This window comes from Saccopteryx bilineata, chromosome 12 (genome assembly GCF_036850765.1).
Source record: "Saccopteryx bilineata isolate mSacBil1 chromosome 12, mSacBil1_pri_phased_curated, whole genome shotgun sequence".
NCBI classification, from domain to species: Eukaryota; Metazoa; Chordata; class Mammalia; order Chiroptera; family Emballonuridae; genus Saccopteryx; species Saccopteryx bilineata.
The window spans coordinates 52,288,713-52,316,380 of NC_089501.1; the positions used below are offsets into that span (position 1 = coordinate 52,288,713).

The 27,668-nt window shown below is 42.1% G+C and overlaps 1 pseudogene; it reads right to left on the minus strand.

Moving 5' to 3' along the window:
• The window catches only part of LOC136316080 (microtubule-actin cross-linking factor 1, isoforms 6/7-like), a 63,833-nt pseudogene that overhangs the window by 1,132 nt on the left and 35,033 nt on the right, over positions 1-27,668 (minus strand).

Sequence of the window (27,668 nt, forward strand, 5' to 3'; positions counted from 1 at the left end):
GCCCTGCATGAACTACCTGCCGCCTCCCTTCCCACTTTTTTTCCACACTCCAGCCATGCTAACCTTCCAGGCCTACAACAGGCCGAGCTCCTTCCCATCTCAGCACTTGGTACTTGCCGTCCCCTCTGCCTCTCTCTCTCTCTCTTCAGATCCTGAGCTGGCTAGATCCTCCTCCTAATCAAGGGCTCAGCTCAAATATCACCTCCATAGACAGGCCCTCCCAGGCTCCCCATGGGAAGTAGCACAGCTGTGAAATGTGCTTTGTGATCCTGGCAGGTCACTTAACTACTTATGACTCAATTACTTATTTTGCTAAAAACAAATAAGATCATATACTTTGTAAGCTGTTATACAGATGTCAGAAACTGATGTAATGAGAAACTTATTTTTTCAAACATTTTGCTTAGCACCACATCCCTCACAAAAATCAGCTCCTTATCTATAACTCAAAAATGTTTTGCTTGCTACAATGTGTCAAACAAGACCTGCTTCTTATCTTTTTAATTCCCAGCCCAATGAGGTTTTTCTCTCCATGAACATGACAGACCAATTTTAATAAGCAGTTTTACTTCTTCCCTAAGACTATAGCTTTAACTTCACAAGGACTGTTTAGCCAGATGATTGCCTGCTTCTCCCAAGTAAGGAACCAGGTGTGATCATGTTTGGGACTAGGACTGGACTCACTAGATGCTAGAATGCCATCGATAAATTCCTGATGTGTTATCTTCCTGTCTTGGCCCTTGTCAATTCGCCAGAAGAAATCCATCACCTGTGACTTTTTGTGATTCATTCAACGCATATACTTTTTCCTCTAGACATCAAAGTCAAAGTTGGCGAATTCCTTCAACTACAGAGAAATCAGAAGTGTTAACAAAACCTGTATTTTGGCCTTTAAACCTGCCCAAACAAAGCATACCCAGACTTTCAGACTCTCAGTGAAGCCATCCAGGCCTTCTGGAGGGGCCCCAACAATAACATCGATGTTGCCCATTTTGTGAAGGCCCCATCCAGCTCCTTCATGCAAAGCTCTGAATATTTCCATGAGCTGTAGTACGCAGAGCAGGAGAACGTGACCAAACAACCACCATGGCAAACACAGAGCAGAGAGAATGAGACTGGGTGGAGCCAGCCTTGCTTTCCCTTTGCCTTTCTGGGAGGATCACCCTCTTAGATGTAAGGGGATGAGTTCTATCCCAGAAGACAAGAGCTTATTAAGCACTCCTCGCTTATGTGATTATGAAGAAGGCCATGATCACAGAGGCCCACATTAGGGGGCTCATGCTTCCCACCATTTAAAGAGAAAAAGAAGGACAGACAGACATAAAGCAAGAGTGTTGAGTGCCGCGGACCAGTGCGGCCCCTAATAATGGTGCGGAATTAAGGAAACACACTTATCAAAACAAAAACGATGGGACTGGGAGGACTCTTCAAAATGCCTGGCAGTATCCAGTGCCACATAGCCCCAGTTCACTTTATTATATAGCCATATACAAATCAAGGACCTTGATACAAAGTTGCACATCCAAGGCTAAGATAGGAACTCTCCCAAGGCATAAAACAGGATGCATTAGTGAAATCTACCAACATCCAAAAACAAACAGAGTCAGAGAAAGGACATGTTTATTGCTTCCAACAACCCAAGGAAGCAAGTGGAGTGGGTGCAAACATTCAGCATCACAGCCAATATGGAGGTGGAGGGGGGAGAACATAGCCTTTTGCTAAGCCTTGAATCTAGAATGGCTTTTTGCCATTTACAGTCCACAACAGATGAGAAGCCTTAATTCTTCAGGGCGGCACCTTAGCTGTTCATTGATTGCTTTCTCATATGTGCCTTGACTGGGGGCTCCAGCAGAGCAAGTGACCCCTTGCTCTAGCCAGTGACCTCAGGTCATGTTTATGATCCCACGTTTTAGTTAGGACCTTGAGGTTTTGAATCTGGGTCCTCAGTGTCCCAGGTTGACACTCTATCCACTGCGCCACCACCTGGTCAGGCACCTCCCGTCATCTGAGAGAAGATCATTTGAGTTCTTGCTGGAAGCTTTAAGACTCCAACCCTGCACATTAGCATGCTTGTTTGGAATGGCACCAGATAGGGCAAACTGCCCGTCTGATGTCCATGTGAAGCACTTGGCTGACAGCCAGCTGCAGGCCTGCAATGTGGGAGAGGTGACATTTAGCTGCTCAGACTGTGTCAGTGACACTGACATGGAGTGACTGAGGCAGCACGGCAGCTTCCCCCGGTCCTTCTAACTCCAAGGTTGGAAGAAACGGGGAAAAGAGAAAAAGCCAAAAACCAAATATGCTTAAATCTCAACTGACCTACTACAAAAAGAACAACAAAACACACAGAACACTCACTTCTGGGCATAGCTGCTTTGATATGCACAAATAAAAAAAAATAGGAGCTATTAGAGGTTTGTTTTAGAGACTAGAAATACTTCAAAATATACTTGCTTTTCATAATCCAATGAATAGCAAGATCATAAAAAATTACTGATTGCATAACTGTGTAGCTGATATCTTACTTAAAGGACTCACTAACAAACATATTCGTGATGAGCTACGTACACACTGAGGTAACCATGCAGTCACATCCCCTCCCAATCACGGACCACAGCCGGGGCTGCGGAGGGTCAGGGCACCGGCAGTCACCCCCCCCATCACAGACCACAGCCGGGGCTGCGGAGGGTCAGGGCGCTGGCAGTCACAACCGTCTCGATCATGAATCACAGCCGGAGCTGAGGAGGGTCAGGGTGCCGGCCCATGGACTGGCTGGCTGCCTGCGCCTGGCCTCTTTGGTGGTGTGGTGTTCAATCCCGTGTGTGTTTCTCTGAGGGCCCTGAAGGACAGAGTCCTGGCTGACACTAGTCACATGCCAGTTACACTGGTCATACTTAGAGGGCCTCGAAAACGCTGTCTTTACTAAGAGCTACTTCTTTGCGGGATGGCTCTCGGCAGGGCATTACCTCCTCCAGCTGGTCCAGGGCATCATTGAGCTTCTGTTGGTGCTCCAGCACCAGCAGCCATACCTGCTGCCAGCGGGCAGTGAGCTGGTTGATCTGCGGGTTTTTGGCTCAGGACTGTGAAAGGATCAGCATGGGAGGAGGTGCGGGCTGACTCGGCTTCCCTAAAGGGAAAAATTACCCAGGGATTAGAAAAGCTGGATTTTGTCAGTTCACAAAGAGGAACACCACCACATGTATGAGCTTTATAATGCTGTCCAATCAGTAAAAGAAAATAAACATGGAACCTGGCGATGTTTAGACACAGAAACATATTAATTTAAAAACTACCGGTTCTCCTGCACGCCTATACTTGTCTCATATTTTCAATTAGTACTACCTTAGTGAACTGAGGAAATGTCAAATCAACTAGAACAGCAGTGGTTCTAGAGAGCTCATTTAGTTTGTGATTAAATTAGCACAAACCAAATGTAAACAGGTAGAATCAATGACCAAAACAATGGAAAGGCCAATGCAAAAAAAAAAAAAATCTGATTAACAATTTTGAAATTTCATACTGACTCAAGAAAATGAAATATAGTTACTTTATGTCAGTATTTTAAAAGTTGAGCTTCAAAAAAGAATTTAGCTCAAATCCAATGGTTTTTGAGCATGGAAAGAACATAACTGGACAGGTATCTGGAAAGTGCTCATCTTCAACTAGTGGGAGCAAAGCGCCCTAACAGCTGGCGAAACACATACGACTGCCACTGCGGGGCTTCTCGATGAAAGGCCCGTGGGTAGGCTCTACCTTTTTCCTTTTGTATGTCTTGGTGACCCGGTCCGTGTCAGGCTGTTTGCGAGTCCTCTCTTCCATAAATGCCTGTTAAACACAAACAATTGAAGAGAGTTGAGAGTTTTCTTGGACTAAGATGGAATCAGGCAGCTTCTTACTAACATAGGCCACGCCCATGACACAGACCAATTGAGATGCCTCTGTACACTGTCTCACTCATTTCATGAGACACAACTGAGCAAGACACTCCACCAGGTGCTGAAGGCCTGGGAGAATAAGACACGGCTTCTCACTTTAAGGAGCTCACAGGTGAGTGAGGGAAACCAGGAAGTCAGAGCCATGAGTGCCACACAGGATGCCAAAGGAAAAGCCAGGACAGGCACCAGCAGCAGCTGAATGGATTCCTTCTACTCTGTAACACACGTAGTTAGGCCTGAGGGCAGCCTCCAGGAGCTAACAGCAACTTCTGACTGACGGCAAGAAGGTGGAAGGGGGTGGGGTGAGATTAGGTGAGGGGGTTAAGCAAAAAACCCAAAACAACAAAAAGCCAAAAAAAAAAGGAGACCTCGGAGTCCTACAATCACAGGAAATGAGTTCTACCAACAACTTGAGCGAGCCTGAAGGAGAAACTATTGCGCAGGCCAACACTCTAATTTCAGCCCAATAAGACGCTAAAAAGAGGACCCAGCAAAAACTAATGCCCACTCCTGCCCCACAGAAGCCATGAGATCAGTGTGTGTTGTTTGAAGCTGCTCAGTCTGTATGTAGGAGTATGTTAAGCAGAGATTTAAATGGGACACACAGGGCAAAGGAAACGGGCTCCATGAGACATGCAGCATACACCAGAGACCACACCATGCGGTTCAGATACCTGATGCTCAGCAATAAAGGCTTTAACTCGGTCAATGTTCTGAGGGATTGACTCCTGATCCCGCTGAATGAGGGTGGTCTCAGCCCACTGGATCCACGCCAGAAGTTCTTCTAGGAGCTCGGCATTGGCCACCAGTTCTGACAGGGCTGTTTCAAGACACTGCTGGTGCTGCTTCGCCCACGTCAGGACCTGAGGGGGAGAAATCATCACTTCTTCAGTCCAGCAAATCCTTTTGTTTTCAGTCTTTTTTTCATTGGATCCTAAGAATGACTATTTAGGGAAAAGGCCATCCAAGCAGTTAGGAGACCTAGCTCTTACTCCAGGGACAGAGCTGGGTTAAGAGCTAGAATGAGAAATCAGCTCTTCTGAAAGCAAATCTAGTACATTCTACTGAACACAGGACTTCTGAGGAAGGAGGGGAACACGCGTGTCCACGGGAAGCCATCCACTAATACCTTACGAGGCCAGCAGGAGCCTTCAGATTCCAGCACATTACCAAGAAGGCAGTCACTACTAAAACTCTAACTTAATCTGGTTGAGACAGTCCCAGTGAGTGGACAATTATTTCCAGCAGGAGCTCTACTATATTTTATTGCCGTAAACCCACTTCATCGGGCACGGGGACTCTCCCTCCTCTCAAGCCAGGCACCCACCTCCTCGAAGCCCGCGCGGATGATGGTGATCCAGTGTTTGGTGGTAGTGATGCAATCTGGATGGCAGATGGCCAAGACGACCTCTCCCATCGCCACTGCTGCGTTCACATCCACTCGCTCTTCTTCCACTTTCTTCATAAACTCCTAAATAGAAAAGATTGGAAACAAAAACTAAAAAAAAAAAAAAAAAAAGTAGAAGAAGAAAAAATGTACTCTAACAGCACTGTTAGTTTACACTATGAGGGGAAAAATTTCAGTGTGTTTTTTCCCTCCATGTTCATGGACACAGAACTCTAAATGCCAGTATTAGGCATCTCTGGCATTTTCTTTCCAGAAGGTGAGGGGTTTACACAAGAATGACTTCCTCTGCTATGGATGACAAGGACTAGGGACACTGAGGTATTTATTCCCTTTTCCCCAAACTGGACATGCCCATTTTCCTATTCTTTTTTTAAAATAATCTTGTTTTTATTCATTTCGATATATATAAACAATATTTATGTCTTGGAAAAATAACTGTGATAAAATACTACTATTTTTAAAAAACACCTAAAACAGGATACAATGGACAAAGCCATGATTAAAATCTCCCAGTGGGTAACTCAAAAATTAAAACAGGAAACATTTGCTAGCTCATTAGGACAGTGACAGTGAGGACACTGCACATTCTGTGACATAGTTAAGAGGCTCTGGGGAGCCAATCAGAGCCTAAAGCCAGTGATAATGAGGAAATTGCAACAAAGCTGTGCACAGGTGAGCAGTTAAGAAGGTGGAGTAGTACATTTTTTTGTATAATAACATGATGCTTGACTTGCTTACAACCAATATGTATTATATGTTTGTAAAATAAATGAATGACCAATCTTTAAGGTGTCATAGAAATCACCGGTCATTCCTGCTCAACAAGCTGGGCTCATTCCAGCTCTGCTCCTCTGCCCCTGAGGTCTACAGTTCACAAGCAAAAGCTGCCTTCCTTTAGGGACGGGCAGCCCTCACTGTGGTGAGTGGCCCGGGTCACTGCACCTTGGGACTGGACTACCTTATGGGTGTCAATGAGAGACTGCAGGGCCTCTGTGTCATCGGGAAGGGCTCCCCGGAAGCGAAGCGTCTGTTCTGCTTCAGAAAGCCATTCCAAAAGCATGTGGACTGTATCCCGAAACTCTTCCACCTGAAATAACCAAGCACAAAGAATTGAACTCTGTCCCTCTGCAGCCAAGGTCCTGGACACAAGGTGATACCCTGGTTTAGGACTAAACTCCTTAGTGCACCACAGGAATCTGATGGCCCTACCAAAGTGCCACAAAGGTTATCTTTCATTGGTAGATCTTTAAAAACAAACAATTCATTATTTCTCTAATACAAATCAGCATTAAAATCTTACAGAACATTCAGAATATCAATGTTTGACGATATTCTCATCTTGAAATTGGCTGGAACTGATCCTGATAAAGAAACTAGCATAAATCTGCTCAACCCACCCCTTGGGGGTTGTCCCATCAAACATCTCTGACCTGCTTCAAGGCCTCCTCGAGTCAGCTTTGCTTGGAGACGGAGAGTTTACACACAGTGTCCCAGCGAGTGCTCAGTTCCTAGAGCTGCCCTTTTACCCATGTGGTGTCGTCACAACTATTCTCAATCAGCTCTCGGCCCGACCGCTTCAGTACCTGAACAGTTCTTGTTTGCTTTCCCAGTTCCTTCCAGAAACCTAGAAAAGAAAACAGAAAAATTAGTTTAAGAAATGTTTTGAGCCTGACCTGTGGTGGCAGAGTGGATAGAACATCAACCTGGAACGCTGAGGTCACTGGTTCAGAACCCTGGGCTTGCCTAGTCAAGGCACATAGGAGAAGCAACTACTAAAAGCTGATGCTTCCTGTCCTTCCTCCACCCCCTTTTCTCTCTCTAAAATCAATAAATAAAAATCTTAAAAATAAATGTTTTGAATCCAAGACGCAAAACCACAAAGAAAGTCATAATTCAGTTCAGTTTTCCTTGGTAGGTTCCAGTCATGTGTCTTTTACACACAAAGGGAGGCAGGACAATGTATAATAAAAAACAACCAGAAAAGATGGCTCTAAATATGAGCAGTCTGACTTGGGTAAGCTGCTTAGTTGCAATCTCAGTTTCTTAGTCTGTAAAATGGGAATAAAGTTATAATAATATTTCTAGAATTGTGGGAGTTCAATAAGAATATGTCACGCACATAATAAGAATCTGATGTAATTTCAGGGTAAACGAACTGCTTTGTGCTGAATCACGGGATATCACGCAGCTCAATGTGACAGGTATAGGTTGTACTAAATAAACATTGGTGCACATGGTGTTAGGCTTGCTAGGTTCAGGAATAGTAAAAAAGCACTCATTTTCATTTTAGGAGACAGTGGAAACAGATGTCTTGAGGGACCCCTGAATTTCAATTAATTCATTTTGTGATTTAACTTAAGAGCTACAAACAGGAAGGGGTTGGAGGAACCTCAAAGTACAGTTTATATATTGCCAAATCTGAATCTAACCAATGTCGGTAAATTCTTTGTGACTAACGCAGAATCCCAGGAGCAGTTTGTTTAAACTTGCAGAGCAAGGGGCTGCCCCTCTGATGAGCGGAGCCCTAGGCTCTTTCAGACTTCCTGTCTCCCCTAGAAGCTAGCAAGCAGAAGGGACACAGAGGCAGAGGCCCTAATGGCTCTGCCCTCCATCAGCCAGATCTCAGCCCTCACCTTGTGGGCATCCATGAGGTTCATGACAAGGTCGAGGTCCCCGTGAACAGGCTAGTCTTCGGCCAGCTGTGGCTCCACCTTGTACAACCAGTCAACCAAGGCCTGCAAAGCATCCATGAATTGGCCTGAAAACAACAGGGCCTCCTCCAACTTGTGGTGCCTGAGAAAAGCAAACAAACCTCACTGTTTTTTAGATATTATTTATGAATAACCCACAATTCTCTTTTTTTTTTAATTTTTTTTCTTTGTATTTTTCTGAAGCTGGAAACAGGGAGAGATAGTCAGACAGACTCCCGCATGCGCCCGACCGGGATCCCGGCACGCCCACCAGGGGGTGACGCTCTGCCCACAGGGGGGGGTGCTCTGCCCCTCCGGGGCATCACTCTGTTGTGACCAGAGCCACTCTTGTGCCTGGGGCAGAGGCCAAGGAGCCATCCCCAGCACCCAGGCCATCTTTTGCTCCAATGGAGCCTTGCTATGGGAGGGAAAGAGAGAGACAGAGAGGAAGGAGAGGGGGAGGAGTGGAGAAGCAGATGGGCGCTTCTCCTGTGTGCCCTGGCTGGGAATCGAACCCGGGACTTCTGCACGCCAGGCCGACGCTCTATCACTGAGCCAACCGGCCAGGCCAATAGCCCACAATTCTAACTGCTGAAAGAAAACACTGCTTGAACTCTATGTTGAGAGGGACCACCAAGCTGAAATGGTTAAAATACAGTAGAAAGTGACTAAAAGAGATGCTAAGACATTTTAAATCAAATCACTCCCTAGAATGAATTAATCACAGTGTAGGAGATAGGCCCAGATGCTCTTCTTGCATTTTAGAGTCCATTGTTATACACACGGACACACCCTAATGACCATGGTCTGTCTGTGGTCATTACTTTACACCACTACCACTCTAGTACAGGATGACGGTTCTAGTAACGGCCTGGAGTCAGAGCTCATCTCCTAAATCTATAGCAGTTGTGAGACCATGGGCTGTCTCTTCCCGTCCTTAAACCTTAGTCACTCTACCAAAAATTTGGGAATACAAATTATACAGAGATATTGTAATACTGAGTATGGCATAGTGGAGACAAATGGCTAAAAGCATAACTTTTAGAACCAAACCAAATCATTTCAAAGCCCAGCTCTGCTGCTTAATATCTGAGAAACATCTTAGTGATGGTTTCTTCGTCTGTTTAAGACGGGAATAGCGGCCCCCTTCTCAGTGGCTGTTATGAGAATGCACGATTAGTAGGCACTGTTGGGCACATACTTAAAGAGTAGTTGCTCAGTCCAGGCCAGATATCATGATGGTTAAACGAGGTAATAGTGTCCAAGACATGGTGACAGTGCTTAGTGAGACAGCTACCAGTACTACACATTGGTGATTTACAAATATTCAAGAGTTACTGATCTATTCCTGTGGCTTCTCTCTTTCTAATACAGTAAGGTTCAAGTTAAAATGAGAGAATTTTAATACATTTTATTCAAATTTTTCATCACTCACTGAATTTTTTTAATTTATTTATTAAATTTAATGCAGTGACATTGATAAATCAGGGTACATATGTTGAGATAAAACATCTCTAGATTATTTTGACATTTGATTGTGCTGTATACCCCTCCCCCAAAGTTAAATTGTCTTCTGTCACCTTCTATCTGGTTTTCTTTGTGCCCCTCCCCTCCCCCAACCCCTCTCTCCTTCTTCACCCCATTCCCCCTTCCCCCACCCCCCACCCCCCACCCCTGTTGCCTTCACATTCTTGTTCATGTTTCTGAGTCTCATTTTTATGTCCCTTCTATGTATGGATTCATGTAGTTCTTAGTTTTTTTTTCTGATTTACTTATTTCACTCCGTATAATGTTATGAAGGTCCATCCATGTTATTGTAAAGGATCCGATGTCATCATTTCTTATGGCTGAGTAGTACTCCATAGTATATATGTACCAAAGCTTTTTAATCCACTCGTCCTCTGATGGACACTTGGGTTGTTTCCAGATCTTCGCTATTGTGAACAATGCTGCCACAAACATGGGGGTGCATTTCTCCTTTTCGAGCCGTTCTATGGTGTCCTTGGGGTATATTCCTAAAAGTGGGATAGCTGGGTCAAAAGGCAGTTCGATTTTCAGTTTTTTGAGGAATCTCCATACTGTTTTCCACAGAGGCTGCACCAGTCTGCATTCCCACCAGCAGTGCAGGAGGGTTCCCTTTTCTCCACATCCTCGCCAGTACTTATTCTGTGTTGTTTTGTTGATGAGTGCCATTCTGACTGGTGTGAGGTGATATCTCATTGTGGTTTTAATTTGCATTTCTCTAATGATTAATCACTCACTGAATTAACTGGAGACAATGAGATGCTACAAAACCTGTTACTGATGTTTGGAATACAGTAACAGTCTCTTAGGCAGAGCTGAAAAAATGAAGACCAGGAAGGGGACAGGCATGCTCACCTCTCCACAGACTTGCCACAAACAGTATCCCATTTGGCCCTGACTTTTCCCAGTAAGCTGTCAAGTGTCTGAGTGTCATCAGAAAGCAAAGTCTTTTCTTTCAGGGCTCTGCCAGTTCTAATCATGGCATCATACACAGGCTGCTTGCCACCAAGAGTTTTCTGAAACTCTTGCTTCCAAAAAGAAATACAAAGAAAAAAAATGAGATGATACCCTGATTTGGAGGAAAAAATTATCCTAGGTGAGTAATTATAGTCTGACTGTGACTACTACTTCTTGAACTAACACTAATTAAGAGCTTATCCTTAAGAAATTTGAAGTTTTTGTTTACATCATATACAGCAGTGCATATTTCTAAAAGCCCAGAATTCCTGGAAGCTTACAGTTTTAACTGGATTACTCCCACAGTCATTTTGTTTGAACTGTTACTTAAATGAGCAACTGTCAAGGTTAGACACTGTCTAGACATAAAATGGAAAGCTGGCTTCAACATCTTTACTCGTTTACCCAGATACAATCCTCAGTGAATACTGAGCTCAGGACCTAAGCAACAAACTGCTTTACCTTATGCTTGGAGAGCTGAAGTTTAATTTTGTCTGGATCATTGGATATCTCCATTTCTGAGTTCAGGTGAGTCTCTGCATCTTCTAGCCAGTCAATCAGTTTTTTCTAAGCTTCATGAAACTACGGTTACATAAGGAATAAATTGTAACAGAAAAAGAGGCGGCAAACTATACAACACTTTTTTTTGCATTTTTCCGAAGTTGGAAACAGGGAGGCAGTCAGACAGACTCCTGCATGCACCTGACTGGGATCCACCCAGCACTCCCATCAGGGGGCGATGCTCTGCCCATCTGGGGCATTGCTCTGTTGCAACCAGAGCCACTCTAGTGCCTGAGGCAGAAGCCACAGAGCCATCCTCAATTCCCGGGCCAACTTTGCTCCAATGGAGCCTTGGCTGTGGGAGGGGAAGACAGAGACAGAGAGTAAGGAGAGGGGAAGGGGTGGAGAAGCAGATGGGTGCTTCTCCTGTGTGTCCTGGCCGGGAATCAAACCTGGAACTCCTGCACGCCAGGCTGACGATCTACTACTGAGCCAAGCAGCCAGGGCCCATACAACACTTTTATGTGAACCAATCCAGAGACTCAACACTTGCAGCTTGAGGTTGTTACGTAAAACAGTCATCTTTCTTTTTAACTTACTTGTTTTGCCCACTTCCTGTCATCATCTAGTGATCACCTCCTTTTTCAATAGATTGCTGAACAATCTTCTCCCATCGAGACTGGATGCTAACCAACAAGTTCTTGATCAGAACAACATTCTGTTTTGGGCTGAGAAACTTTTAATTGGTTCCCAGTTTGATCCAGCTCAATGATCTGGTCTCGATGAACATTTACTTCATTAGCAAAAACCTGGGGGAAAATATTCTTTGTTTTTAAACTAAGACAAGACTGTGGAGCATCTGTTTCAACGAGTCCTTTCAGAAAGAAGGCAACATCACAATGTCATAGTACCTTGTGCTCCTCTATCTAGGAAAGGACAATGTTTAAAATCAGGCTGGGAGGAGAAGCAATGTTTCAATTCTGCTCTGCTAGTGTGAGCCAGTTGATAAATTCTTGCAGGGAATTCTGGAATTCTGTTGCCAGGTTTAGGGCCTCTTCCAGCTTTGACTGAATTTTAATTAACACACACACACACACACACACAGACACAAAGAAAAAGTGCCAAAATCAGGAATTATAGATTCAAGGACAAAGGTGTGAATTGTACACCACATGAAATGACCTCTAAAAGGGAAGCCTCATTTAACCAACCTCCAAACATGCCTTGTTTGCAAAGCAGGGAACATTTTAATGTTAGTTTCTGAAACAACTGCATATGAAAAGGGAAAAAGCACAGTTTGTGGCTGAGCTGCCTTCTCTGCCACCCCCTTCCCAGGACATTAAAGAACAGGAGCAAAATCAGTCACAGTGCAAGTGAATAGCTTAGTGGAGACGGTTGCAGATCTGCAAACTGCTTTGGCAAAGTCTCATTTTCCCATCATGTGCTTTGTGTGGCATAAAAACCCCCAAGGGGAAGCTCTTCACTATAAAGATGATACTCATTGAAGGGCTTCTGTTAAAATGTTTTCAGAAAATATGGCACCTAAAGATGTCCAAGTCTGAAACTTATTCTTATGCTATGAGCAGAGAAGATAATAAAATCCACATAAACCTGACAACCCCAGATATAAATGTTTAGATGCTTTTAACTAAATTGGTGAAAAAACAAAAGCTCAGTCAGAGCATGTGCAACTGTATATGAGTACACCCCACTGCACAGTCTACAGGCTCCATCGCAGAGACCTCTATCCCCAACAAATGGGAGGTCTCTGTCCCTGGCCCATCTACCAGGCAGGCAAAGAAGAATGACAGGCACTTAAAAATGAATACACCCTGGCCCTGGCTGGTTGGCTCAGTGGATAGAGCATCGGCCTGGCATGCAGACGACCCCATTTTGATCCCCAGTCAGGGCACACATGAGAAGAGACTATCTGCTTCTTTTCCTCTCCCTCTCCTCCTTCTCTCTCTCTTCCCCTCTCAAAGCCAGTGGCCTAACTGGTTTGAGCGTCACCCTGGGTGCTAAGAATAGCTTGGTTGATTCATGCATTGGCCCCAGATGGGTGTTGCTGGGTGGATCCAGGCTGGGGTGCATGTAGGAGTCTCTTTTATTTCTCCTCCTCTCACTTGGGAAAAAAAACACAAATACACCAAAAATATTAATAGCAAAAAACCCCAAGATATGTACTGCAAATGTTAGTTTCTGTTAATTGGGTTATATATGATTTTTTTCTTCTTTGTGTTTTCAGGTTACTTTTGTAACTTTAAAAAAACCCCACTATGACAAATGTTATAAAAATGTACAGGCCCAATCTAAATAAATAAAGCAAGTGGAAAAATAAAATCCACATCAAATCTATCTCAGAAATGCTTAGAAATCAATATATTCCAAGTTTCTATCAATAGATGGCAAAAAATCCTCCACATTGTTTTATTGATAAATTCTTTAGTGGAGCACCACACAAAACGAATAAATGATTTTAAGTGATCCTGAAATGTAATGCTCTTACAAAATCAGAAATAACTGTCCTTGACACCTAGCCTTTGCTCAACCAGTTCCATTGGTAATGGTTGTTAAGCATTTTCTGCTCCACTGTCAGGAAAACCCAACAGAAACTTCTTGATTATGAGCGAGAAGCTGTCTCAGGTCATCTTTGTTCTCCATTCTGAGGAGTTATAGGCAACAGCATGTCCAAGGATTACAACACAGCTGTACACCCAGGTCCTCTGCCGTTCTTTGTATAACAAAATTACCAGACCACACATTGGAAGAATTCTATAATATTAACGCTTGTCAAAATGTTTAATTGCGTGTACATATTTGTTTTATGTTCTTCTGCCCATTACATTTCATAGAATCCATGCCATTAAAGTTTCCACTGTACACCTAGAGCATAGTGCCTGGCACTTCTATGCTGAATAACTACTTGTTGAACGAATATGGCCAAGATATTTGAACATGTTTTATTTGATCTGCCCAGCACAGAAACTCTGTGCACAGGTATTCTGAAATTCAGTACTCATAAAAAAGTGTTTTGATCCCTAATCACTTTTTTTTAAAAAAAAATTGAATTTGAGCCTGACCAGGCGGTGATGCAGTGGATAGAGCATTGGACTGGGATGTTGAGGACCCAGGTTCAAGATCCCGAGGTTGCCAGCTTGAGTGCGGGCACATCTGGTTTGAGCAAAGCTCACCAGCTTGGACCCAAGGTAGCTGGCTTGAGCAAGGAGTTACTCGGTCTGCTGAAGGCACACGGTCGAGGCACATGAGAGAGCAATCAATGAACAACTAAGTTGTTGCAATGTGCAACGAAAAACTAATGACTGATGCTTCTCTTACTCTCCCTTCCTTTCTGTCTGTCCCTTTCTCTGACTCTCTATCTCTGTAAAAAAATAAATAAATAAAATAGAATTTGATTTTTGAGGAAGAGGGTGTATAATTTACTGCTTTCTTGATTTTTAGTACAATTCTTTGCATACTGTACTTACACTAGAATCCAAATTCCTTGGGTGGCATTATTTGTCATACTCCATGCATACTGTGCCCCCACTCTCCCAATCCCAAGTCACCAATTCCAACATAACCTTATTTTTAAGTAGGAACACAAATCAAATCTGATTAATAATGGATATAGGGTCCACCACTGAGCAGTCTTAGGCCGAAATGTCTAAACTGGCAGGTAGATGCAGAAAAGGAGTTAATAATAAAAGCAAATTCTAGCCAAAACTAGTACCCTTAGTGCAACTTAACATGGATAGAAAATAGAAATTTAACAGCAGAAAAGATAGATGATTAGTATGAAGGCAGTTCTGAGGATATCAGTTTTGCAACTTACGGTACAAAATATGGTCCTTAAAAAAATTTTTGCACACACACTAAGCAGTAATTACATGCCATCACCAAGCACACTACTCCAATACCATAACTGCACCCTGTATTTTGTGGTGATACCTTTCTTTCTTCCATCTTACTGCTGACCACATGCCACTTCTGTTACAGGAGTGCTACACTCTGTTCTGTCCTTGAGCCAAACCCAGAATCATCACGGCTTAGAAGCATGAGCCTGCCCTTTTCAAGTAGTTGATTGTAAGTCTCTTCCTTGGCTTTGAGCTGGGAATAGAGTTCCTACAAGAAAAGATAGCAAAGATATCAATATTGCCAATTTCCTGAAAGATATCCCACACAGATTTACAAGTGCAGCTTGGGAAAGCCCTTCCAAAACCCTCTCTTTTAAATTCAGATCAACTGCTGAGTAACTAGGGAAAAGAAACCCACCATTCTGGCTTAATATGAAAATAAGTTTGTCACTGAGTAGATGGACCATAGATCATAAAAATAGACCCCCATAATTTAGTTCCTTTTCCTGAATGATTTGCCTAGAAATCATGCCTTTTGTTCTCACTTTCTTGAAATACTGTTAGTATCTATTTGGCTTCTTTACAACCCATCGAAGCAGTCTCTTTCTTAAATTCAACCATGTCCATGTCACATATTTGTCTTCTTGATGCTCTCACCTTCAAGTCATTATTCTTGTGCCCTCTGAATTGACCAACTCAAAATTAACCAGCTCACCAATGCATTCTATCACCACAGCTGTCTGTGGTAAGGTATTATAAGCCCATACACAGGCAGCAGTTCTCAAGGTTGTATCCTATTGTCAGTAAAAAGGTACTACTTACAGACCCAGATACATCTCTCTGTGAATTCAGACAGGAGCTACGAATATGATACGAGATGCTTATGCTCAATTTCAGGAACTCTCTATTACCATGTGTGTGTCAAGCTGTTCCCTAGAAGTTTCAGGAAGTCCTCCTGTGGGCTTTGAGGTAGAATGTTGGGTCTCCATTCTGGTCAGTTCCAAGAGAAAATCTTCAATTTCACTGTGGAAACCCTAGCCTTTTGAGAAAAGATACATTAGCAAGGTCAAGAGTCAATTTTAGCTTCGAAAGTAAACTTTCTAAACTACATGAGGAATCCATCTTGAGGAAGAAATTTTGGGCTGCTCTCAGGCAGAGCTGTTTTGTTGCTGGATTGGCATGGGGCCAATACATTTATTTATTTTTAGAATCTAGCAGAATCCTTCAAACCTCACAGTAATATACACGAGTGGTTTACAGTTGAAAGCAAATGAAAGTCTATTCTTGTATTATTATTAAATATTGTAGTCCCGTGGTTGGCAAACTGAGGCTCGTGAGCCACAGGTGGCTCTTTGGCCCCTTGAGTGCAGGTGCAAAAGCCAGCTTAGGAGTACCCTAATTAAGTTTATAACAATGTACCTACCTATATAGTTTAAGTTTAAAAAATTTGGCTCTCAAAAAAATTTTCAATTGTTGTACTGTTGATATTTGGCTCTGTTGACTAATGAGCTTGCTGACCACTGTTAGTTTATATGAACTGTAAACCTACTTTTGCCCACACCAGTACTATAAATATCTGCTATGACTGATGAACTGACTGACTAAAGCACTACTAAGTATGAACATGGAGGGACCTGTCTTGATTTAACAAATAACCAACCCTGTAAACATGTTTGTTATAGCAAAGATATACTAACTTTATGCCTGACCAGTTGATGGCACACTGGGTATAGTGTGGACCTGAGATGATGAGGTCCCGGTTCATAACCCCAAGGTTGCTGGCTTGAGCAAGGGATCATTGGCTCAGCTTACACCCACCTCAGATCAAGGCACATATGAGAAGCAATCAATGAACAACTAAAGTGAAGCAACTACAAGTTGATGCTTCTTATCTCTCTCCCTTCCTATCTCTCTCATATCAATTTAAAGAAGAAAAGTATCTTGGCCCCAGCCAGTTGGCTCAGCAGTAGAGCGTCAGCCCAGCGGGTGGAAGTCCCCGTTTTAATTCCCAGCCAGAGCATACAGGAGAAGTGCCCATCTGCTTCTCCACCCTTCCCCCTCTTCTCTCTCTTCCCCTCCTGCAGCCAAGGCACCATGGGAGCAAAGTTGGCCCAGGTGCTGAGGATGGCTCCATGGCCTCTGCCTCAGGCACTAGAATGGCTCTGATTACAGCAGAGCAACAGCCCAGACAGGCCGAGCATCGCCCCCTGGTGGGCATGCCAGGTGGATCCTGGTACAGCACATGTGGGAGTCTGTCTTCCACCCCCCACACCACTTCTCACTTCTAAAAAATACAAAAAGAAAAAAAATTACCTTAAAAAAAATCTACTAACCTTGGATAGTTAAGAGACTAGGCTACAAACTAATCCAAGAAATGAACAATTGAATCAAAAGCTGTTCTTTCCAGCCAAGTTCCAGCACAGAAATGACCTTCCTCTCAAGACACAGGGGTCTCTACCCCAAACGGCTTTCCCCAAAACATCATGTGCACAGCTCCACCTGGTTACCGAGGGAATGTGCGTACCTGTGCAGTGTTGACTGAAGCTGCTGCTCCTGCTCCTCTGTTTTCTATAACACTGACTCCCAGCATTGGATCATAGTTTCCAAGCAGCTCCTTCAGCTACTGGCATCATCTCCAGCACTAGATTCAAGAAGTTCATTGCCAGCTTTATGGACTGTTTCCACCATGGCTTGATGAGCCAAAACATCATTTTTTAGAACCTAAAAAAATGTTGAACAATTTATCTCTATAGATAACATTAAACCTGATTCTATAAGGTACACACAACATTGAAAGGCTTCTGGTGACAATATTTAGTCTGAAACCAATAAGCTTAGAGATGAAAAATAAAAATACTTACATGGTGCTTTGCAAGCTCCACTTCAATGACATTTGGATCTCCACTTATTGGTCTCTGAGCATCTAACAACTCTTCAGTGTGAGTCAGCCAACTAATTAGTTCTTCTAAGGAATTGGCCAAGGTCCAAGAGAGCACCTTCAAGCTTATGCTACTCGGAAGATATAAAGGGAACGAGTGTTAGGAAATTAGAAAACAGCAGATAGTAGTAGTCCACTGATGTAGTCCACCAGCTCCCTTACCTGTCTGTGGGCAATTTTCTCCCCCAGGTTCTCCCAGAGGTGTCTGAGTTCTGTCAATGGCTCTCATATAATGTCTCTGTCCATGTCATCAGTAGCTTTCTATAACACCAGTTCACCTGGAGATTGAGCTTCTCCATCTCTATTTGCTGCTGGTAAACTTCCACTTTGAACTTCTGTCAAAGACAAACTAATGTTAGCAACGAGTCTTTAAAATTGGAAAAGAAGCCATCCTCTTTCAAAAGCCATTCCTGGATACAAACCTTCATTTCGTTTAACTGATCTTTAACAGTGTTGAGGTCAGTGCCGACAGGGGGCATGGTGCAGAGTTTAATCACAGTGTTATCCAGCCAGTCAAACATAACCTAAAATGAAAACACAAATTAGTAGTCATAAAACAAAAAAACATACAGAATTGGGAGAGAATAAGTATCATCTCTGTCAATATAAGCAGAGATAAATTAAAGTGCCAAACACTGTGTTTTCAGGTTGTGGAGAACAGGTAAGAAAAAATTATCCTTATTCTAATATGAAGCTTTAAGAAGAAAAGCAAATATTACTGGGACAGAGTCCACAAAAAACTACAATCTAGAAAAACAAAATATGAATAAAAGCTACTGTTTCTCATGGCCAGCAGGCAAGCTGGTGATGTGCTGAAGCTACTGTGCCAAGCTGTGCTTCAGATGACCTGGGCTTGTAACCTCTGGCAAGAGACGGCTTCCACAGTATGGCCTGCTTCACTGTGTACCCACCATGAGAACAAATACGGTGAACACACGATGATGACAACATGGTGAGGAGACTAGAAATTCAGGTGTCAGTGTCTTTCACATCAGCAGTGGGAAATTCTTGTTAGACATACAGACAGTGTTGAGGTTCTGCAAAGGGACCTCTCTCCACTGGGTCCTGAATGTGGCAGCATGGAACCGATACTTCCGTGGAGGCTGCCTCTGGCTTCTTAACTGAAGCATGTCCTGGTCCAGCACCGCAGCCCACATGGCATCCTCAAGCTTGCCTAGCCTCTCTTTCCACGTTTTAAGTTCTCCCAGGCATTATTCATCTAGAGGAAACATCAGTTTCTCCAATTATACCACTGGTCAGTCTAAGTCCACTAACGTTCTAAGTTCCTTATCCAGGTCTCACACCTCATCGATGCTCTTCTTCACTTCGGGCTTCTCCGTCTCTCCACAGGCAAAAATCAAATCTGCTCCCACGATTCAAATAAACTCCAACTCCTCATGCAGGCCATCTGTCTCTTCTATAATAGTCTACGTGTAAACGAATAAAACATAAGCTGAAACAAAAGCAGAGCAGAACTTCCCAAATTTTGCAAATTACATTCCCATCAGTAGCAGATGTTGAACAGAACCTGTCAATTTCACAAAAAACCTTTCAATGTTATATTTCACTTAAACAGTGAAGCTTTAGACTCTGGTTATTTTTCATATATATGTATACCAAAAATGTATGTATCAAATATATTTATATACAACTATATATATACACACAAACACACAGACACACACACACATACATATCATATAGAACAATATCTGTAAAACAGTCTGGGAAAAGGTACATGGGCCTTCAATAATTTACCAAAGGTTTTATCTCCCCTACCTCCAAGGAAATTATAATCTATAGCCAGAATTCTATTGCAGAGAGGTATGTCAACAAGGGTGAAATAATACAGCACAAGTCACAAATTTAAGAGCTGAGAGACTAGCACAGTAGGAACACTGGGCTATAATCTTGAACAAAGTCAGTTCTTTGCCAATTTCTAAAAAAGACAGGGGTAGGGAGAAGAAAAATGGCTAAAATAGAAGATAATAGCAAGACAGGGTTGGCTTATAGTAAATGGACAAAATGAGGGGAAAAATGCATTTAGTAAAAATAAAAACTAGGCTTTTCCAAAAGACCAGAAAAAGGTATGTCAGTGTTAATGATTGTTACTTTTGCATGATGAATCCAGAATTTATTTTCTTTTCTACCTTCTATTTTTCTACATTAAAGAAATTTACTCGAGAAACAAAATAATGTACACTATAGCAAAAGCTATATTCAGAAATGAAAGCAAAACTAAATATTCTAAGCCTATTTTATTTATTTGAATTAAGTTTAAAATTGATGAGAAAATTAGTTTTGTGTAATTCAACTGCTATATATCCCAGTTGGTGGAGGTTATACAAATCTACAAATGGTAAAACTTGTATTTGTAATAAAAAAAAGAAATCTACTATACGGAACAGGTATTTTTTCAAATGGAAAATATCCTCCTAAACTTAAAAACACACACAAACAACTTTTCAGACACTCACCTTGGCTAAGCTGTTAACACAACATACTTGGACAAAGTGCTTTTGTAGTGGGCAAACACAGAGAAGGGGATTGCTTTTTCTTACCTCAGCAGCTTCAACCTGCTGTTTGATGATAGATGGGTCAATACCTGGGCTTTCCAAGTCATGGACAATGTCCTGAGTGTCTTTGATGGTGGTAAGGAGAGCTGCCATTTCATACCAGAACTTTTCTGCTAGTTCAAGGACATCAAGAAACTTAATTTCTCGCTCTTCAGCCCGAGCTTTGATGTCCTTCCAGAAGAATACCATTTGATCCAATTTGTCCTGGATTTCTGAGGGGGAAAAAGGTATGACTAGGACTTCTCTAAGTACTGGAAATCAGCCTCATCAGAAATGTCATCTAATTCTCACTTTTTCATTGAAATTATCTTTTAAAAAGCTCTAGCCATTTATATCTATCTATCTCAGTTTTATTATTATTTCTACATTCACATTTCCCACTTACATTGGTTTCCCACATAAAGAGACCATAGAGGTAATCTTGGAATGAGTTACCATCTAACAGAAAGGTACTACTGCTCAGATACAAACCCAATAACTTATAAAGGGACTGATATGAGAACTCGATTCCCAGTGTTCTGTGTTCAACTTGCTGTTTCCCATGGAAAGTGTTATAAAAGAGAGTTATGTTCTACATAGTATTGATACTGCAGTTCACTCATATTAGGGGTTAAAGGAGCATTTGTTTCCTGACCTGGGAATCTAACTACCAATTATAACCTTGCTTCAATGGGGAGATGTGTTCTGAATTCTAAATGATTTCCAAATGACTTTCTGGAATACTCATTACTTGGGGACTTCACATTCAACAAAGCACTGTACCTACATCTGGTGGAGTGCTGGAGGTAACCACAGCCTAGAACTTATATTATTGGTTTTCTTTTAAAATAATTAGATTCATCAAGCACCTTTCTCAGCCAGATCTTTGTCAGCTCCCTGAGATCTCCCAATAAGCTTTTATCCATGGTGCTCAGGGCCTCAAAGTTAGGCTGAAGTTTTTCTAGCTCCATGGTGGCACTCTCATCGTCACTGAAGCACTCTCTGATCTTGTCGACTTCAGCAGGGATCAGTGCTGGCATACGTAGGCGAGAGGAAAGATTCTCCAGAGTCTCCAACATGGGCTCGATTTTATCATGGAACTGAATACAAGCCAGACCGTTAGACACCATAGCAATACTTCATCCCACTTCTAGAGGAAGTGCTAGGGAACAAGGCCAAGGCATACATCTACTACTGCTGAGGATAAACTGCACATAGCCTTGTCTGACGGCTGTGGGTTTGGCTAAGAACTGTTTGGGGCATAGTACACTGGAGCTGGCCCACCAGAAATAGAAAATAAATGTTTAAGAATCAAAAAGATATTAAGTAATATACCAGGAACATGATGAAAGGGACAACACTATGAAACTGGTGAGACTCAGTGTGTCAACATCTCAGATGATAGCTGCATGCAACAGATGAGACCAACAAGTTAGATGACCTCCACCAACTATATAAATGAATGGGGAACTCAATTTGCTAAATGACTTCAAGTTTAAAATCATCATACCATGCAATTTAATAACCACCGTATGTAACAGTGAAAAAGGAAAATGTTAGCGTGATGAAAGGTAATTAAGGCAGGCCAAATCTAACCTTATTCTAAAAGAACAATTACCTTTCCACTTCTCTGGCACTTTGAATAATGTGACTATTATTGTAAAATTTCACTTACAATGTGAAGCAGAGAGAGAGGAAAAACAGGAGCAAAACAGATAAGCTTGCCCCCTAAAAAAGGCTATCTAAAACCAACTCTGGATTCATGAATTAGAATTAGGCTTATCAACTATATGTGTCCTGTGAGAAATACATGGTGGAATTTCCTTAACAAAATCACTTTCCATCACTCCCTCACTTCTAGGTACCACCCCAAATGAAACTGGCAAAATAAACTACGCTAATAAAATTCATTCCTCTGAAGTAAAAGAAAATTTCTCGATAGGTCATCCTCAATTCTCAGGTTCATAAGAATACCCTAGTCCCAGTGGGACCTCTGTAATCTGTAATGGTGGGCGCGGTCAACACAACAATGAAATGTGAGGATGTGGGGAAGACAGGAGCAGGCAGCAAGAACACAAAGTAACAATTCCACAATGTGAGTGAGAGATGGGATGGAGGGTGGGGGAGGAACTTGAGTAAGTACAAATATTAACCAAGAATATTGACTAAACATAGGAATAAAATACCCAGCCATGACAAAAGTACCACTAACGGTACTATATTAGTTGAAAGGTATGTAGTTACATGCTGTAAACTTCACTGCTGGTAGTCTGTTTCCCTCTGGCTCATACTTCTCTCTACTCAAGCATCCTTCTCTGAGCTAGGAGGAGCTAGCCGGTGGCCTCCTGAGAGAGAGAATCTTAATGTGCTGTCTTATAAGAAAGAAAGGTTCAATAGGAACTGTTATCCAGAACTATCCCTGCTGAAGGATGATCACAACATAAAGTTTTAAGGAAAACTATCAACAGACAGCATGTACCGACTAAGACATTTTACCCTCGTTTCAGCATCAGCACACCCATCCATCGCAATGGATTTTTACTGATCCTTACAATGAAAATGCACATCAGCCAAGGTTCCTAGTCTGACACTACCATTAGCATGCTGGTCTAGACTTCCTGAGCATGGAGGTGTATCTGATACAGAAACTTCTTGCTTAGACTAAAGGGCAAATGAAGGGTTACAAGGTCAAGCCACACACATACCTGAGCCGACCGGGAAACAGCCTCGTCCAGCGCCAGGGCCCGCTGGCACACCTCCTCTTTAATTTGGGCATACATGCTTTCTGCCTTCTGGTATTTTTCTTCCACCAACTCACCCTCTTCAGGGTTTAACTCCTTTAGCTGAGGGCCTATCTTTAGCAGTTTATCAAGATGAGGTTTGTGTTCAGCAATGGATTCCCTTAGTTGCTATGTAAAGAAATACAGATTAAAATAAGCATTTTTATATCAGTTTATGTGGTTCAATATTTTGTTAAGAGCTTATACCAACTATGAGAAAAACAAATGGAATTACTGAATGTCCGAGCATTTCATCATTTACAGAGGGGAAAAGCAGCTAAGCCTTGCCTTGGGTTCTGATTCTCTACATTGTTAAAAGCCAGTTCAGATGTCCCACCAATGGGGAAGCCTTCCCAGATCATGTCTTTTCTCTCACTCTCACCTCCAGTACAAATTTATCCCACCATCCTCTGTACTCATAAATCCTTAAGTGTACTAATTGCAATTTTCATGGGTTAGTGGCTGCCTTCTTCCTGAGACTGAGACAACCAAGCAGGACAAGCTACAAAGAGTCATATTTCTGCAACTCCAGCTGCTCCCTGACTTAACTGATGGCTACTTCTAGTTTACATCCTTCCATTTACAGAAAGACAGGGATAGGGATAAACACAAGCCATAACCAAATAAAATAAACACTAAAAAAAAACCTTTTTACAGTGGTCATAACATTTGTGGATGTGTCTATAAATCTTCCTTCCATCTTACCCACATGCGGCAAATGCTTTGTGACATTCCTTCCCAGGGCCAGCTGGGGCCTGACCAAATGAAAAGCCACCAGCCACCCCCGAAGTCTAACAGCACCCCGCCATCACTGGAAAGATGCTACGTTCCCTGGATGTTTACTTAGTTCTTTGGTTACTTCTGCAACACAGGTTCCTGATATATAAAAGTGTTCTTTACTTGACTCATATTAAAGAACAAAGGAAATAATTCAGACATACATTGTTATTGTGCAAAGAAATTTTGACTGATTAAGAATTTCATAATGCAGAACTTGAATAGACTGTGGAGCCCATTCTTAGTTCTGCAATTACCTAAAGCTCAGCATGCTCCTTACCCTCATTTCCTCTTGCTGCAGCCTGAGCTGCTCATGATCAATAGCTGGTGGAGGTAACTGTGCTATTAGTGCCCGACTTTCCTCAATCCAGGGGCTAAGCTCCTCGTAAGTTTCCCAAAACTGGTTCACCAAGGCCTGTGCTTGCTCTAGGAGGGCAGAGCGCTCTGAATTGAGCAGACTAATGGCTTCATATTGCTGTATTAGAGACTCCGTCTTTTCCTATGAACAATAACAACAAAAATGCAGGCATATATAAATTTAAAAATCTAAAAAAAGAAATACTAAAATGTTAAAACATTATGAACTAACCTAAGATTATAAGCAATTTTTATTTTTGTTATAGTTACCTGATGTATTATTTGAATAATTTTTAAAATATAAAAGTTGTTTCAAATACAGTAAAATAGCACAAACTCAACACAGCAAAATTAACATTTTAGCGAATAACCTTTTTTTTTTATTTTTTTTCTTTTTTTTTTATTTATTCATTTTAGAGAGGACAGAGAGAGGGAGAGAGACAGAGAGAGAGGGGGGGGGGAGGAGCTGGAAGCATCAACTCCCATATGTGCCTTGACCAGGCAAGCCCAGGGTTTCGAACCGGCGACCTCAGCATTTCCAGGTCGACGCTTTATCCACTGTGCCACCACAGGTCAGGCGCGAATAACCTTTTACAACTTTGTGTCGAATGATGTCAATGGAGAAAGCCTTTAAGAAAAAAGTAAACTACAGTTAGGAAGTAAAAGAACTCCAAGGCTATGTCAGCAAAAAGTCAGACACACCTATAAAAATTCTTTGCTTTAATAAAGCCACATAAAAAATTGTTGTTGAGCTTGACCAGTGGTGGCACAGTGGACGGACAGCACATTGACCTGGGACACTGAGGTCCCAGGTTCGAAACCTCAAAGTCACTGGCCTGAGTGCGAGGCTGCTGGCTTAAGCATGGAATCACAGACAAGATCCCATGGTTGCCTGACCAGGTGGTGGCGCAGTGGATACAGCGTCGGACTGGGGTGCAGAGGACCCAGGTTTGAGACCCTGAGGTCGCCAACTTGAGCGCAGGCTCATCTGGTTTGAGCAAAAGCTCACCAGCTTGAACCCAAGGTCACTGGCTCCAGCAAGGGGTTACTCGGTCTGCTGAAGCCCCGCGGTCAAGGCACATATGAGAAAGCAATCAATGAACAACTAAGGTGTTGCAACGTACAATGAAAAACTAATGATTGATGCTTCTCATCTCTCTCCATTCCTGTCTGTCTGTCCCTGTCTCTCCCTTTCTCTGACTCTCTCTCTGTCTCTGTAAAAAATAAATAAATAAATAAAATTAAAAAAAAAAAGATTCCATGGTTGCTGGCTTGAGCCCCCTGGTCAAGGCACATATGAGAAGTAATCAATGAACAGCTAAGGTGCCACAACTATGAGTTGATGCTTCTCATCTCTCTCGCAAAAAATAAATAAATAAAAATTGCTATAATGATGTTTACCTGAAACCTATGTGTTCTTATTGAGCAATGTCATTCCATTAAATTTAATTTCTAAATTAAAAAAATTTGTTCTTATCTAGCTTGACATTTTGCCTATCTACACATCTGCAATGCTTATCTTTTAATAGCTTAGAAAAATATCTTCCCTCATAAAAATCATCCAGAAAATTATTAATCTTTCCTGGATTAATAAGCCCATTTCTCCCTTTTTACAAAGCAAAATAACTCCTCATCCTAACCAAATATGTATAAAATTAATCTCTATTCACCATCATCACATTGCATCATTCCACTCGACTTGGAAGAGAAGGCAGAAACTCCCCTAGACATACTAAGCTAAGATGATTACATTAGTTCAGAACACGCTGGATACATCAGTGTTATACTTACCTTCTGTACCTGCAGCTGAGCTGTGGTCTGGTCCTGTTCCAGGCGAATCGGACCCAGGGCCATCAGCTTCCATTTTGTTTCTGCAACCCAAGCTAGTTCTGCATCAGCAGCTTGCTCACACTATACACATATTGAAGAAAAATGACAGATTATATACAGCCACAGTCTTCCTTTTTAGAATTCAAGTCAAGTTGCAGACACTTTAGAATTGCTTATACTTCAACAAATATGAGTTGATCTTATTCTAATCAGTGTTTTTAGGAGGCTGTGGACTTTCTGTCAATCCTGAACAATAGTTTTAGTCATGTTGAAATATAAACTAACATGGCAGCAGACAGCTGAGTGAAATTAACTTGGAAATACTTACTTGAAGACGCTTAAGACCCTCAGAACAACACAACCTTTACACAGTTATGCAGTAACAAAGAAAAAGTATGAACATGTTCTACATGACTGTTGTTTGTAAGGGTCCTTCAATCTTTCATCTCTTCCTCTTCAACTCTGCTAACCTACACTAATATTTAAAGAGAAAAGAAAGCTCCCACGCACAATACATTTTATACTCAATTATCTGGCCAAGATAAATTATCTCAGTAAAGACATACTGGGAATGCATCTGGAGTTAGGGCAAACTTCTGTGTGGTTCACAAAGCATTTATTTATAATGATGAATCCAAGGAGTCGTGTTGTATTATTTTTTAGACTCCAGCACACGAATAGGTGCATATCTTGCTACAAAGAAAAGCAACTAAACTTTTTCAAGAAAGCAAGAGGGAAAAAAGATGGAGAAAAATATGACACCTATGTTTACTGGGAGGGGCTCTATTTTGGATGGCTCTGCTATTCTGGTTGGCATATTTGATAGTAATTATAGTTCTTGGTTTTTTTTATGTCTACCATCTAATGCTAAAACAATTGATTATGTCAAACTAAGATTGTGATGCATTTGGACCTTTTGGGTCTAGATATTCTCTATTCCAATCCCCACTCGCCTCTTAGCAGGGCATTAGCTAAGGAGAGGACTCACAGACTCTTCCACAAGTTCCCTGCTCAAAAGGGTCAAGGATGTGGGGACAAACCAAATCCATCCTCACATACCTTTACCCAATCACTTCCCATCACTGAAATAATCTGTTGCATTGGATTTACCTTTATCCTGTTTTTCCTATTCCTGAGCCTTTATTTATGTGGGTCATAACTTTGTATCTTACACGTATCTCCACTGTTGAAAGTATTAATGCAGAGGTGTTTATAAACATTACCTGTTGTGATCGCTGAGTAGCAGCATCCATTTTATCCACCCTTTGTCCAACAGTGTCACTGACCAGCTTGTCCTGCTCGTAAGCAATGGACACCAGTATATTCAGCCCTTCTCTGGCTCTCCAGGGCACCAGCTGCAAGAGAGCATGGCTCACCTCATTAACTGTGTCAAACACCAGCCTGTGCTCCATGACCTCCTCCTCTAATTCCTAAGGAAGGAAAAACTGTTTGAGGCCAGACCTTGCTAAATTAAGCACATTAGCAGCTGTGCTGGGGGGAAAGTGGTATCTCTGCCACACATCTCAGCAGGGCTTTGACCTCCTTCCTTCACTTATTTCTTC